This window comes from Melospiza georgiana, chromosome 6, assembly GCF_028018845.1.
Source record: "Melospiza georgiana isolate bMelGeo1 chromosome 6, bMelGeo1.pri, whole genome shotgun sequence".
Lineage (NCBI taxonomy): Eukaryota > Metazoa > Chordata > Aves > Passeriformes > Passerellidae > Melospiza > Melospiza georgiana.
Window position 1 is genome coordinate 15,031,814 of NC_080435.1, and position 11,889 is coordinate 15,043,702.

Sequence of the window (11,889 nt, forward strand, 5' to 3'; positions counted from 1 at the left end):
CCCCATCTTTCTTATGGGCCCCCTTTCAGTACTGAAAGACTGCAGTGAGGTTTCCACAGAGTCCACTCCAGGCTGAACAACCCCAACTCACTCAGCCTTTACTCACGGGAGAGATGTTCCATCCCTCTAATCTCTTCATGCCCCAATTCAGGAGTAGGACCTTGCACCTGGCCTTGCTGAATCTCACAAGATTCCCACTTCTTGATCTTGTTCGGATCCCTCTGAATGGCATCCCATCCCTCAGGTGTGTCAATGCATCACTCAGCTCCCAAATTAGCTGGCAGCCCAACTGCGAGCCCCAAATTATGCATCGCGTGACAAAAAAATGTATTCAATGATTTGATCTACTCTTGACCCATTGCCATTAGCAGTGCTGAGTGAATGAAGAAGTAGGAAAATTTGGCTTACTTTATCCAAGGTGGATTTGATGTGGAAAATACCTCCATGGCTGGGGAATTCCTGCTCCTTCCAGGTTATCCCAATGACATCAAAGCTGAGGTTTTTATTTCAGGAGAACTGTTTTACTTGTTTGAATTTTCAGGCTGTAGGACAGGCTATTGCTTTATTGCTTCTTCAGCTCCGTTGTGTTTGTGGAATGGTTTGCAGAGAGCGGTGAGGGCTGGAGAGAGGATGTCTGCTCAGTGTGTGCAACAGGACAGGGGACACAAAGCAAACACTATTTTTCCTGGGACGACTGAAAGCTTGTAAAACCATTATCTTGACAAAGCTGCTTTCTGCTGAAGTAGAGTTCAAGGACTGCTCAGAGTCCAATTTAAAGCAGTTGTCTGAGAATGGCTTTCCAGCGTGGCTTATATGCCAAGGCTCATAGGTACCACGGCTTAAAAGGAACATTGTGATAATCCCTTTCGACCTCCTGAATGACACACACCAGAAAATTTCATGCTGTACTTTCTGTGCATAGGCCAGAAGCTTGTGGTTGAATGTTACCTGGAATAGATTTCAAGGTTTGAACTTGACCAGCATTGCAGGACCAAGTAATTTTCCTTGAATAAGCTGGCCCCAAACAGCATGAAAGTCACCAACATGTTGTCATTTATCCTGTGAATTACGCAGAGTGGTGGTAATAGGGAGAACTGAGCATTGCTGCTCAGGAATCATGTGTTTGTAGAGAAAGGAAGTAATTTCTGTAAATATTATTTTCTTTAAATGCAAAAGGTTTTAGACTAGATAAGATGACATAGTGGTTGAGCCATTTCTTCTGAAGTGATTTATGACTGTTTAGACAGCATTTAGCTCTTTGTGTATAGTATGGCTTATCAAAGTGTGTGCTGCTGTTGCAGACACACCCAGCTTTCTGAATTTGGGAAATATATCACAGTCACTTATTCTGTGGCTTGAGAACATAGTAATTAGGGCCTGGTCCAAAACTCATTGTTTTTAATTACAAAACAGGACTAATTATCAGTCTCTTAACCTTTCCTGCCTTCCGCTATTAGAAAATGCTGCAAATAAAAAGTGATTAAGATTTTGGAGAATTTGTGCTGTGGAGAATTAGGCAGTGCATTTTCTTCTGTGGTGACTGGGATGTTGGAGAGGTCACACACAGTTTTAGACAGGTAGGTCTTGCTTGGGGTCTGGCCCTTAGTGCTATCTGTGTTTCATTTTCCAGTTCTTGTTTTAGGAGTCAGACCAATGTCAGTGATTCAAGGCTTGGAAACCTTCCATTCCAAAAAAAAAAAAAAAAAAAAGGCCAGGGAAACTCCCTGTGTTGATTTGTGATTTAGAAGTATTTTGACTCTTGCCTGTCTGTATGCACCTGGAAAAGAAAAATTTCTCAGAGGCAGAGCATAGTTTAGTGTAGCTAAAAAAGTGAAATGAGTAGCCTTGAAAGGGAATGGCTGTGATGTGGGCAGGTGTTATCCTCCTAAATGGAGGGAGAAGCCAGGGAGTTGTTCTGGATCATGTCTGTGTGGTGCATTTCTTGTGAGCCTGCACTGAAAACACAGAGCTGTTGAAGGTTTCTTAGGTCATGAAAAGAGCCTGCTGCAGATTGAGCTGTGCCAGTGCTTGCACACATGGTGAACCCAGTGTGTGGTGTCTCACAACAGCTGTCAAAGACTGGTCGTCATACCCAGAGTCTCTAAACATCCTGTTTATCTTTGCAAGGAGGAACACTTGATTGAAAGATAAATACCAAAAAAAAAAAAAAAAATCAACAACAAAACAAAACGCAACCCCAAAACTGGTGCTAGGAACAACATTTGCCCTTGGGCTAACAAACCTGAAAACAAAAGAAAATAAACGTAGGATGGAGGCAAACACATTTCCACACAAGCCCAAATTCTAAAAGGGATTTAGGAGCTGAGCTTGTTTTGGCATGCTTGAAAAAGAAAAAGCCGTCTGGGTGCCAGGATTCTCAGGGCTCTGTGTGTGTGCGTGTGCATCGGGGTAAGAGCACAGGAAGAGATGGGGTGTCTGTGGTGATGTGAGGGGGAAATGGCAGTCATTGGAGCTGCCAAAATGCTTTATGCAGGGTCACCCTTGGGGCATAGCTTGCACATTTTTTTTTTTTTAATTAAACATGCCAAGAAAAAAATCTTCGAGTTGGCAGCAAGATTTTTTTTTCTCATTCTCCCTCTGTTTGTTGTTCATTTGTCACTGCACTGGAGGTCTGTTTACTTTGCTCAAGAGAATGAGGGACCCAAGAGACACTGCTCTGCATGCAAAGTTTTTATGGAAGGGGCTCGAAGAAGAGAAGGGCAGGAACTTTCAAGCCTTTTGAAACAGAGGTGGGCTGTTTCTTTTGCTTCTTTGCCCAATGTGTGTTGGGCCTGATGCTGCTACTGCTTGTGCAGATGTAGCTGGGCCCTGGACTTCAAAGATGGGTCCTGTTGTTAAGGGCTGATCAGGCAAATCTCTACAGGGTCTGTTTGAGCAGGCCTAAGATGCTCTAAGACTTGATGTTGAATCCCTGAGTTGCTCTAACACTGTGGTGCTCCCACTCTGCCCATAGGATCTGTCCTGGTAGATCTTCAAACTGGAGATGATGCTCCTCTTTCCCAGCACCTCCCTGTTGACTCTTCTGAATGAAGTTTGGGATGAATTCATGAACGTGCCATTAAAATAATGTCATGGATGAAGCAAGGCAGCCCTTCATTCCAGGGATTTAGTGTTTTGAAGGGGACTTTTCCAGAGCTGTGTGGCAGCCTGCTGCTGCTGCTGCTCTTTGTTGCTTTTGATGACTCAGTGAACTTTTGAATGCTTCAGTTTCTCCAGATGGGCTTAATAGTGATTGTGACCTGACTGGACATCCAACAGAGGAGGGAAAGTGGAGATCTGTTGCTTTTGCTTGCTAACATCTCAGTGGATGAGGCTGCTTTGTCTGGCTGGATCTCCTTCATATCTTACAGTGCTGAAACAACTAAAAAAGAAACTAAGGAAGCTGCACAAGCAAGCAGGGTGAATGCCTTTAGATTAACAGATGGGCACATCACATATTTTTTGCATGTACATTCTTCTAGGTTCTGGGCACTGAGAGCAGTGGCTTGTGGCCAGCAGAGTTCTGCAGTGTGAGGCAGGGCAAGGGAATAGCTAATGAAAGCAATGGATAATTCCACTGGAGCAGGCTTTAGAGCCAAATGGTGTTCTGCCATTTGGAAATTTTCTTATCCTTTTTGACTGGTGAAAGAGGACGGGAACTGACGGGTCTGCCTATAGCCTCAGTCCTGTGTTCAGAGCAGCTGTTTTCTGACCCAAGTCAGTTCTATTTGCTCTAATGTGTCCCAGAGCAGAGGTTTCAATCAACAGAAGGAGTTGACCCCTTTTATCTCCATGTTCCCTGTTTTAATTGATGGGAAAGCTGCTCAGAAATTCCAGGACATCATCTTTAGCTGTTGCAAACATTCCCTTAAATACTGGGACACATCATGTTGTTTTGGCCACTTTGTCTCCAAGAGGAGGGGGAGTGAAGAAGCTGAAAAACCCCCTCAATGTAGAAAGACATTGAAAAGCCTGTAAAATACAAATTCTAAAAGAGGGAGAAATGAGAAGAAATTATAATTATAGATGGACTATGCAGAAGTCCCTTTATGATATATGGGCATGGGGACTGTCAGAAGCAAAAAAGAAGACAAGATAGAAACTGACATAAAATGTTTTCACTCAACAGTGGGTTAGATTAGTGTTGTGCAATTCTTTGCCACAAAACATCAGGGCCAAGAACTTTGCTGGATGCAGACACACTGACTGTTTCTGTGGATAACCAAGATATCAGAGAGCTAATGGTAATATTGAAAGAACAAGAGTTTTGGGAAGTTGTCGGTGCCACGTGCGTCAAGGCACAAGCTGATTCCAGCAGATGGAGATGGGGATAGGAAGAAACTTACTTATTTCGGAAGTGAAATAGTCTGTGAGCTGCCTCTTGCAGGGTTTCTTTTTCTGACCTTTGGATCAGCCTCTGTTGTGTTGCAGAATCCCAGCCGAGATGGAGCTTGGGAAAGACATCAGGCTTGGCAGCTCTCTCAGCTACAGTACATCCAGTTATGTGGTAGACCCTGTGGGGAGGTAGAGCCCCCTTCTCCATTCTTCAGCTGCCAGTTGTGAACGTCATGATTGCCCCCTGCCCCCAAAGGAAACTTGTTTCTGTGGCCTGGGAATCAGGAGAGTGAACTCCCAAACTGGGTTCAGCTGAGCTTGGGTCAATTCCATAACATCTTTCTGCCTTCATTTTGTGTCATAGTGGTGATCACTCTCCTCTGGACCTCTCTTGTCTTACTGGCTAAGATCTAGGTGTCCTTAGTGAAAAGGGCCCCTCCTTTCCTTCTTTGGTGGAGTATGACACACTACACAAAATATTGATGTACTGAGGTCGAAAGCTGGTTTCATAACTTGCTTTTTTTAAAAAGTCACTCTTTTAGCTATCTGGAAAAAGTTGAACACCTCAGCTGAAGGGCTGTGCTGTTCAGCATTAACTTCTCAGTAAAAGAGCTGGTTTGTTTTTATTGTATTTTCTTTTCACTGCTTTTAATAGCTATAAACAACCTCTGTGTGGAGCATATCTTGAAAATTTTGACCAGCTGGGTGAGAGGCCTTCATATCAATTTCAAGCCTGTGGAGAAGAGAGCATAACAGGTCCCTGACTGCTCGGGCCACTTCCTGCCTGCCAAGGAATGCTGGAAACAGAGGTCATTATTGCACAAGTAATTAAAGGTTCATCAGCCCTACCTCTCTGATTGCTTAAGGCCATTGTAGTAAGGGACAAATACTCCTGCTTGCCCACTGTTATTTGTTTTCTGCTTGCTGTTTTTCTTGGCTTGAGAAGAGGAATTATGAAGACTCTTGAGTAGGATCTGGGAGTGCTGTGGTCTAATGCATTTGGCTGTGGCCCTGGGTATGTTGTGGATCACTCTAGTACTGAGAAATAGTGTGCCTTCAGGGCCCCCTCACTTCCTGCATCTCCCCAAGATCCAGACACCAGAGAGATGGCTCTCAAATAGCAGGTCCATGCTGCCCAGGCCCTGGCACAGGGTGGGTAAAGAAGCCCAGGCTGGGGGAGGTCTGAAGAGCTCTGAATAGCTGAAGTGCATCCTATTCTCATATTAGCAGACATGGGGATTTTACTCCATCTGAGCTGGACTCCAAAAATGTGAGACTGACTTATAATGGGAGGGTTTCCTATGAATTTTCTTAAAGGGATTAATTTCTCTTTCTGTGGTTTGAACTCTGAAGTTCACATTTTTTTGTATGTTTTCTCTCCATTACAGTATGCAAGAAATTACTTTGTCTTTTAAATAGACACTGAGACTCACTTATGAGCAGGGGCCTCTTGAAAAAAAAAGAAAAATAAGTAAGTACCAAATATTTTGTATCTTTGACAGAATCACAGGGCAGACTAAGCAATGCACCCTTTAACCATCTGTCCCTCAAGATCTGGAGAGTGTTATCTTTGAGGAGCACAGCCCACAGACATGGGAAGTCATGTTGCTGTCCTCCAGTTTTTCTTCTGTTGTTGAATGATTGTCAGCACTACCAAAAGAAATGAGCCCCCATTGTGCTGAATCTCACTGAGCAACAAGAGCAGTGGAAGAAACACCTGAGAATAAAAAGAGAGCTGGTTTTTGTCCCCTTTGGTCCAGTAACATTGTGAATAAGCCTCACAGTGTGGCTGGTACAGGGTGGGCATTTCCCTCCCTCCTGGAAGTGTAAAAGGGGATGGAGCTTGGACTGCACCCCAAAAGCCTCCTTGTTGGTGAAGACATTTTGCCCTTGAGAGCCCAGCTTCAGGGGCTTGGCTGTAGCTGAGAAACAGCTTGGAGGGCACGTGTTGGGTGGGCAGATGGGGCGGGTGATGGAGATGATCTGCTGAAGGAGGAGAAGTGTGGAATGAGAAGGGGAGTAACAAAAGGGCAGCCATGTGGTTGACCCTGTGAAAGTGGAGGAGGGGAAGAACTCTTCTCAGAAGGAGCAAAGAACCAGCAGCAGAATTGCCTGGAATATGAGGCTGAGGCAGAAAAGGCTTGGTGCAATGATCAGACCTGAGGTTACTTTATGTGTGTCTGCAGGGGATTCGAATCTCTCCTTGCTCAGTCTGCAGGGGCTGCCTAATCAGCAGTCCAGTGCCAGTCTCAGCCCAGGATGCTCCGAGGTAACACTAATCCTGCTGCAGAGCGGAGGGGTGTCTCCAGAGGTCCCAGGACACTGCATCTCCACACGTGAACGCAGCCCCCAGTGTGGCAGCCTTATGAGAGACACTGTGTAATGGCCTGTTTTGAATTTGTATTTCATTTGCCTCCCATATGGGATCAGTTTTTCCCTTTTCTTTATTTTTTTTAATAGCGTTTTTCCTAGTCATAATAATCAGTGTTTCCCTGCCTTCTCTCCTTCATTTTTCACAGCTGGCTTTGATTGGTTTCAGTCCTGCAGATGCTCCTTTGGACCCAGAAGAAGGGGCAAAGGTTCTTTTCCTTTTCAGAGCGCAGCAGACAGCCCTGCAGCCGGAGGGCTGGGGGAGGCTGGTGCTCCCGGACTGGACCACTCTTTGCTGTAGCCCCAGCCGGCCTCTTGAGCATCTGGTGAGCTTTGCCAAATTGCAGGATAATTTCTCTGCCAAAGGCCTGGGGAGGATCACAAGCAGTTGAGGCCGTGCATGCCCCTTCTCTTGTGCCGCTCAAAAACAACTGTTCCTGCAAGCAAGAGGGGCAGGATCCCCAAACGCCTCGTGCTCCCGGGCTGTGAGTACAAAGGGCCAGAGTGCATCTGCAAAGAGTGTGTTGGCACTGACTCACACCTCTGGGTCTGGGAGCCATCAGGCTTACAGCAACTGCAGCCCCACGTGTGTGACCGTGGTTCTTACGGGGTATGATCAACCTGCACAGCCCTGTGTCATGCTCCACCAACAGGAGCTGCCAGGAGCTCCATGCACATCACCCCCAGTGCATGAATTGGCATGGGGGAAAAAAAAAATGTTTTTGGATGGGCAGGCAGGCTTCCCTGATTTTTTTAGAGCGTGAGTCAAACACAAATCGCATGGCAGAAAGGAGAAACTTCCCTTGGAGGCAACTTAATCCACAGCTGCCTGATGTGGGGTTTCTAGCAACTTCCTTCAAAGCAGCTTGTGCTGGTCACTGTCGGAGATGGACGGTTGAGTTGACAGTCATTTAGCTGATCTGTTATGGCTATTCCTGCATTCCAGGCACCATCCAAGAGAATGAGACACAGCATTGCACAAGACCAAAAGAAAGTAAATGTTTACAGGCACAACGCACATTTCTGCTTGTTACATATTCCTGAGCAGTGAAAGAAATGAAACAATAATTAAAACAGGTCCCAAGTCTCAGTGTGTATCTTGGCTCGCAGCACTGTCCTCTTGGAGTGCTGCCTCTGCCTCTCTCTGATCCCAGCCTGAGCAGTACCACTGGGCCATTGCATCCAGGTCAAGGTCTTTCCAGTTACTCCAAGTACGTCCCCTTTCTGAGAACTGCAAGAGCCTTTTGGTGAGGTGATTTTATGGTTTGTGACAGAGTTGTGTGCTTGATGTTTTCCCAGCACCCAGTCATGCTGGGATCTCCCGGGAGATGTTTGCCGTGAGTGTCCAAAGTGTCAGGGTAAGGGAAGTTATAGATAGATTTATTCCCATGGGAGAAGGGTGGAGAAAGTAGAGCAGCACGAGAGGTGGACATTTAAATAATTTGTTCCCTGAATGATCCCTTTTTAATGGTCTAGTTTGTGTGCACTCAGGGAAGAAATGAGGGTGCAATGAAGCAGATGTAGTAAAGGGCTGTGTTGGCACATCTGACAGCTGTGCCAGTTGGACAGCAGCTACCTCTGCTCTCCTGCTTCGAGCACAGGGCTGGTCACAGCACAGCTGGAAGGATAGGATGTCTCCTGGCTGTGAGTCAGGAGGGTGCACGGGAGAAGATGTCCTCTGCTCTGCTGCTTTTTTCCCAAAGAGAAAAATAGAGGGCCAGGTGGTGGGAGTTGTTTTGCATGAGAGGGTGAAGCAATGGAGTCTTTCTCTTGAGAACAAGGAAATGGGGAGAGAGTGGAGGGGTGACTGAAACACCCTCTCCCCCAGAGTTGCTCTGTGCTTGATGGTGCCTCCTGCCAAGCTCTTGCAGCTCTTGCAGCATCGTCTTGCCTTCACACCAAGAAAATTTTTGTCACCCTACAAGTCAGGCCCTGGCAAGGAAAGAGCCCTTTTCAGTGATGATCAGCCCACCATGCACATGGCACAGACAGACAGACCTCCCTCCATGCGTGCCTTACCCTGGGCTCAGGCTAGACTCGATATCCGCATGTGAGCAATAGCTGTAGCTGCTGACTCACTCACATCACTTCTCTTGGTTCTCTCGTTTCAGCAGCGAGCTGGCCAGATATTATTCATTTTATTTGAGATGTCTACTGAAGGTATAAATGTCTAGGCTTCCTGTAAGGAACAGATGAAGTCCAAAAGGCACAAGGTAAATGTGCAACAGACTGTCTAAGAGCATGCCTAAGCACTGACTAGGGCCCGTACTTCAGGCAGAACAAATGTCCACAGCCATTGCTGAGTCTGCAAATAGGTTGGATTTGTTGTTTTGTTTGCCACATAAAGGGTTCTTTTAAGAGGTGGCAGCTATGTGGCCTCTTGTTTTATGTGACTGAATTATTTAAAGACCTTGTTGTTAGGGGGAAATTCTGACTTTTCTATAAGGTAGGTTACAACCTGCTTGGTTGCACCTATGCAATGGTCTGTTACAGCTTTACTCTATCCTTGGGAAAACCAGGTTTTATTTTAGTCTTGCCAGACCATTCTGAAGGCAAATGACAGTACTTGGATGAAGTCAGAGGAGGGAAGAAAATAGCTCTTCAGTCACTAAGTTATGAAAAATTATTTGGATTTAGGCATCTGATATTTGTGTTCATTCTACTCAGAAACAACTTATCACCAGCTCCTCAAAGTTTTTGCATCGTTAAATCTCCTCATTAACTTGTATAGTGACTACTGTTGAGGAGAATACAAAAATCTGTGCACCATTATAAACCCTCAGTCACTCTTACAGAACGTGTAGGGAATCTAGCCTGGGAGTTAAGGTCCCAGAGCTAGTCCTGCCACCAATGATGGGAAGTTTCCGTGGATATAGTACACAGCAAAACAGATGGGAATGATGACATTTCTTTAACTGAGAACTATCCAAAACCTTCCAGTAAAGATTATCTGCTTTGGTCTTACTGGGGTAGTAAAGGCCTGTGTTTGTAAAACGGAAGAGCCAGCTTTTCAGAAGTCTGTTTTTTTACAGAATGCTTGACACACAAGCCATAATTCTGGGATTCTGGTTCCCTTGTTAAGTCCTCCTGCTTTCAGATTCTTGGAGCTAATTTTCATTGACAATAGGAGCATTCCTTGAAAAATGCTGATGTAATGAAGTACGTGCTACTTGAGATTAAAAGATTTATTCAGTGACTCCTTTGTGAAACTTTTGCGAAGTGTCTTAACATTTTTATGTTTCTCCAACTGCCAACAAAATCTCATTGCACCACACAGTTTGCAACATTAGTCAGATTTTGACACAGGCTCACGCAAGAGGCAGTTTTCACAGTCAGGAATCATAAAATGTTAAAGAAATTGCCATTATTTGAAAACTAGACACAGTTCAGTGAAGCAGATGGACTTGCTAACAGTGACTTAGGAGGTCTGTAGCACAGCTGTGTTGACACGGATTATAGACAATCAAAATTGTATATAAAGTGCATGCCTTAGTTTTAGTTTTAAGCATATTGCTAACATTTAATGAACTGTGTAACCTTATATGGTTTATGTATTTTTGTACTGTAGCTGCAAGTTATGCTAAGGCCTTGACTAAACCTTCCCAGAAATCTGTATTGCTATTTGTAATGCAGGAACACAGACTGAGAGTGCCAATAAGTCTTTGATTGGATCTTGATTAATGTAAATACGTTAAGCCTGTAGGTGCCATTCCAGCCCAGGGAGCTTCTTACAGCTTTTAACCATGTCCACATCAGAGTTAGAGCCCCTTTGCTTCAGATAATTTCCAAAGACCATCTGAAGAATGTTTGTGAAGGATCAGGGATAGAGACATTTTCTGAAGCCCCTGGCTGACTTGTTTGCAACACCATCCCAATAAAAATTAAGCCCTCAGACACAAACTTAGGAAAGGAAAAAAGAAAACAGAATTCTGATATATTTCACAACCATACTCTGATCCCAGGAGAAAAATTGGGTAAGAAACACTGATCTTTCTTACATATCTGTCTGAAAGATTTCAGTAGTCCTCTTTTACTAGCAAGTTCTCCTGGATTAGGTGAGAAAGGTGCCTAATTGCTTCAATTGGTTAATTGTTTCTCATCTAAGCAACAGAGAGGGGATGTAGGAGCACAGCATTTAACCAAGAGGAAAATGGGATATGTGGAGGGAGAAGGAAGGCACACCATGAAGTTACCCTTGAAGGCACCGTGAAGTGTGGTAAGTTGCAGTGGGATCTAGGTGGCTGAGATGGATCAAAGCACTGAGTTTTCATCCTGGCTCTGGTGTTTGATAACCTCTGGTGCCCTATTACCTGTTTTGATAGCAAAATTTGCAGATCTTCGTCCACCAAGGAAAAGTGCTGAACACGCATACATGTGTGGAATGGGACAAGGCAGCTCCAGCCTGGGGGCTAGCTTCTTCCAAGGTAAATCTTTGTGGGAATAACCTCCCTGATCTACACTGCTGTCACTCCTTGCTTGGTAGGGATTGTGCCACTGAGCAAACACTGACTGCAAGGGTGTGTGGTGAGAAAGAGGAATGGCTGAAAGGAAACATCCTTCCTGGTATGGTAATGCTCTTCATGCTCTTCAGTGTCTTCTCCTTGTATATGGCTTCTTCAAGTAAAGATAGTGGACATAAGCATGCAGGTGTGATCTATATGCAAAATAAGTTGTTTGTATCTCCTCCCACACCTTGCTCTCTAGACTCCATGGCTGCGGGACTGCTGCTGCTCCTAGGAGTCTGCCCTTATCATGAAGGGAAGGATTTTGATCTGTGATTCCCTGATTTTACCTGTGGACAATTCCACCTCTTTATGTAGTGTCTTGTAAGGCACTAATAGCAAAGAGTGTGTGGTTTTTCTCTTTTTTTTTCCTCCAGTCTTCTCTTTCAAGCCCACTTTGTTGCTTGACTTCTCAAGAATTGCAGAATAGGCCTGTGCAACAGGAACCTGTCCGTTTTTAATGGGACCTGTCCAAGGGATGGTTTCTTACCATATCTGGCCTGTCTGGATCACAGTTACACCTACTGGTATATTTTCTGTACCATCATTTTTCTGCTGTTTTCTATGGTTTACTGTACATTTCTCTGCTTTCTTTTTCTTTTTTCTTCCTATACTCCAGCTATTCTTGCAACACATGCAAAAAAGTGAGCAAAAATTATTGCAGGACTTGATGTGGCTACAT